Raw genomic sequence first — 4,490 nt, forward strand, 5'->3', positions numbered from 1 at the left:
GGGCCGTCTCTTTGGTGACTCGGAGAGACAAATCAGCGACCTTCCTCAACTCCGCCACATCCTCCGGAGTTGGTCCCTCGCCCTCATCAATATCCTTAAGAAGGTCGGCCTGGTACGCTTGGAGAAGCGCCATGGTGTGAAGACTCGCACCAGCCCGACCCGCAGCCATATATGCCCTGCCCACCAGTGAAGATGTTTCTCTGCATGGCTTGGTGGGCAGCACCGGGGCTTTAAAGGATGATGCCGACTCAGGTGATAAATAATTAGCCAAAGGCTGTTCAACCCGCGGCATCATCCCATAATCATTCTCTCGTGCCCCCATGATATTACTATATTTTAATATAGTGGGATTGGAAACACGAGAAGAATGGGGTTTCTTCCACGATTTACACACCTCAGTATGCAAATCGGGAAAAAACGGTAAGCCCCGATGACGAGTTTGTTCCCTGTGCTGCAGGAAGCGCTCATCTAATTTGCTTTTAATTTGCACTTCCTGCTTTTCTTGTGGCCAATCGATCTTTAAATGAGCCACTGCACGGGAAACAACCTCTACCAGCTCCTCATATGCGGGGACACGGGGTGGCGAGTCATCCCCGAAGTCCCCGCCCCCTTCGATGCTGAGCACGTCCACCTCCTCGGAAGCAGACAGCTCAAGCATCGGATCCTCGACTCGCGCAGAAGAAGCCGCCGAGCGGGCTTCTGCGCGAGGCTCGAGGGCATTGGAACTGTCCGATGAATCCCGAGAAGGTGCCTCAGCAGCCTCGGGATCCCCAGACAGATCCATTTGCGAGCCCCATGAAGAGCGTCGCCGCGCCGCCTCGGCGGACGCGGGTCCCGCACCACGGGGCTCACGAGGCTGACCCTCTTCATTGAAAAGGGCCAGCCGGGAACGCAGCACGCGGAGCGGTAAAGCCTCACAATGCTCGCAAGCAGCTCCCTCGAGAGCTGCCTGCGCGTGCTGCATTCCCAGACAATGTGTACACAGTTGGTGTGTGTCCCCGCCCGTGATGTAGCGAGGGCAAGGGTGCACACACCGCCTGAAATTCACACTCGCCATTATTCAGATTTTAGGGAGATATACTTGCTTAGACAGACAAACAATAAATAAGACTGACAGTCACAGAGAGCGCTTAGCTGAAGAACAGAAAGCTGACATGTTGTGTGTGCCGGTTCCTTATATATGCTTCCGCCTATGTGTCGTCACACATCACGTCATCACGTTGATCCAATCGGAGATTGGCTTAGTTTCATTCATGCTTCAGAGACGCTACGCTGAGGGGCGTTCCCCCCAAAGTGTCACTTGGACGCAGTTCGAGTTCCCTCGATAGGGAACCCCTCTATCTAACTGCCTACTCTACCCATGCACTAAATGTTGTAACTAATTTTATCCCCAAAATCAAAATACACAGTGGGGCTATCTCCCTCTCTAACCATAAACAGAAAAGTAATAAGGTACCATCTTTCCATATGGTCTCAGTTAGTTACTTTACAGAAACTCGTCCAGCTCATCCAGAGGGTTGTTCCATAAAACAAGATTAGAAAATAAGCCAGGCTTATTTTGGTTAGTCAAACTTATTGTCGGTGAATTCTGTTTCATAAAGCAAACTTAAAATAGTTCAAACTCAGTTACCCTGGAAACTTATGCTGGGAAACTAGCCTGGTCCGGGGCAGGCTAACTGTCAGGCTAAGTCTGAGTTCAGGCTTAACGAGCATACCGTCGCTGTCGGGCGGAATCCTCGTATCTCCAAAACCATCATTTTTCAGGAAATAAACAAAACTGCGTATTTTTTGAGTTATTAAACATTGTATCGTTAAAGTTGGTATTATACCTTATATTGCTGTTATATACAGTTGTGTACCAACATTAACACAACATTTCCCCAAAATCATGTTTAATCGGAGATCCGAGGTTTATGACTTGGGAGCAGGGAGATACGAGACTCGCTGTGGTACGACGCAGACTTGCTGCTGCCAGCAGTGTTCATGCAAATCCGCGGTCGCGTTGAGCCTTTTGACGAGACAAGGTTTTAAGAGCTAATCTAAGCTTATGGTTGTGGTATCATATATCTTCATAAACTCTATTTTAAAAGGTTATGATCTATAAGTGATGCAATACACACAAATAACGAGCTGACTAGGCTGTCTAATAGGCGGAAATGAGCCTAATCTGCACACAAACTTACCTTTGTGGCTTACGGGCTTCCTTCTGCATCTAAGCATTACAGCTTTCGATTTTTAACAAAACAGGCCTACTCAAATGTATCTAACCTAACTATTTTCACTCGTTATTACCTAAAAAACAGACAGAGACAGAGTTATCCAAAGATAGGCTTACTCGACGCCAGTAGACGTTTTTTTCAGTTTTTTCTCCCATAAAAACAATAGTTGGGCTATTTTACATGCACAGTGCCACGAGAGGAAACTTTGAGTCAGTATAATAATAATAAAAACAATAATTTAATGGTGGTATCCAAAACATTCAATTCAAGTATTATATTATACATTTAAAAACTTCAATGCACATTTATAATAAGCCTAGTAAAAAGTAGACATTTAAAATACATCAATAACTAATATCATAGTTTAACAATAAAATAAATATAATATTAATATAAAATAATATTTATAATATAATAAAATCACAGTTAAGGCTTGTGTATTTGTGTTTGTGAGTATGGTTAGCCCTTGTTTGTGTGCATGTATCTGTGAGACCCTGTGTGTGGTTACATTGCCATTATATTGACTGTATTAAAGGAGAACTCCTGCGTAAAATGAACCTGGGGTGTAATAACACATTGGTACCGAGTCGACTTTTCTCTGGGATTTGTTTTCATGATAATCGAGTGTAAAGAGTTTTATCTCTAAAAACTGTTTAGCTTATAATGTTATGTTGGCATATAATAAGTAAAAAGAAATCACTAGTTAATACCACTAACAATGCTCAAGATAGCCCCACACTAACACGGTAGCTTAATGAGGGTCCCTACATACAAACCGAAGCACTGAGAACTTTATAAGTGTACAGACAGTTTAATAATAATACTTTATAAAGACAGTACCATCCCGGAGCCATCTTTGGAAAACGGTCTCGACCAATCGAACCACGAACGCTGTGCTACGAGCTAAACTGTGACTTGGAACTTAGTTCAGCTCACTTAGTGTGGCGTTAGTGGTTCGATTGGTCGAGACTGTTTTCCAAAGATGGCGCCGGGATGCTACTGTCTTTATAAAGTATATTATTATTAAACTGTCTGTACACTTACAAAGTTCTCAGTGCTTCGGTTTGTATGTAGAGACCCTCATTATACTACCGTGTTAGTGTGGGGCTATTTTGAGCATTGTTAGCATTGATTTCTTTTTACTTATTATATGCCAACATATACTAGCTTTATAAGCTAAACACTTTTTAGAGATAAAACTCGATACCAATGTGTTATTACACCCCAGGATCATTTTGCCAGTTCTCCTTTAATACTGCATCCTATATTAAGCTAGTGAAGTAAATTGTCGTAAAAGCTGTGAAAGTCCTTTGGGATGACTTCCTTCAGGTCTTGAATTTCAGCACTGTGATCTTCAGGCGGCCTGAATAGAGTGGGGGTGACTGTGTGGCTGTCTGAGGTGGAGTTTCGGAGTTGGTGACTTGGATGTGAATGCCAGTAATCAGAGTGGTTGATTTTGAAGTCCATCGTTCCATTGTTGTTGTACCTAATAGCACAAAATATAACACAACAACATAATCACTGTAACACCGTGTCCTAACTACACGTGTACTCATAACCAGTGTAATTTCTTCATTCTGTCAGCCACGACGTCGCAGAAATAGGAACCGTTTCTAAATTAGAAACTTTGCGTGTCGCCGTCGCGTCTGGTTAGGACAAAAACTCTGATTAACATGGAAAAGATACCTTTTATTACGTGACGCGGCGTCGCGTCACATCGCGTGTAGTTAGGACACGGTGTAAGATCTGTAAGCTCTCAGTCTTTTCCTTGGAGGTGCGTCTTCCTCAGCATCTGAGCATGAATGCTGTGCATCCGAGTCCTCATCGCCTGCACCATGGAAAACTTCAAAATACACACACAAACCAAACATGCATGAATGAGTTACATCTTTATAAACTGTCAACAGTAAGGGCTATAGTTGAAGGACCGTATCCAATTTAATGAGAAAATGTAGAAAAGGATCAAACCTACCCGTGTCAAACTGCACCTGCTCTGGAGCCAGCAGTGAGGCCTCCTCTTCCTCCAGACCACCAGAGAAATCTTTTCAAACACATTGTACAATTAGTGTCATTTTTATTTATTTTACATTGTGGTAACACTTTACAATAAGGTCCGTTAGTTAACATTAGTTAACTACATTAGTTAATATGAACTGCACATATACAGCATTTATTGATCTTTGTTAATGTTAATTTCTGTTATGAAGTGGAAGGATGATGAACCCAAACGCAGACAGTGTTCAATGAACTCAGGGTTTATTAGGACAAAAA

General features: G+C 43.0%; 1 long non-coding RNA gene across 1 annotated transcript; it reads right to left on the reverse strand.

The window, feature by feature from the left end:
* Positions 1 to 3,417: 3,417 nt before the first annotated feature.
* Positions 3,418 to 4,280, reverse strand: LOC148970944 (uncharacterized). Its single transcript, XR_016147392.1, has 3 exons — positions 4,192 to 4,280; positions 3,906 to 4,062; positions 3,418 to 3,705 (listed from the first exon to the last, which is right to left on the reverse strand). It is a non-coding gene; the product is annotated as an uncharacterized LOC148970944 (long non-coding RNA).
* Between the last annotated feature and the right edge of the window lie 210 nt (positions 4,281 to 4,490).

The sequence above is a fragment of the Pimephales promelas genome, chromosome 18, assembly GCF_988280905.1.
Source record: "Pimephales promelas chromosome 18, fPimPro1.hap1.1, whole genome shotgun sequence".
NCBI classification, from domain to species: domain Eukaryota; kingdom Metazoa; phylum Chordata; class Actinopteri; order Cypriniformes; family Leuciscidae; genus Pimephales; species Pimephales promelas.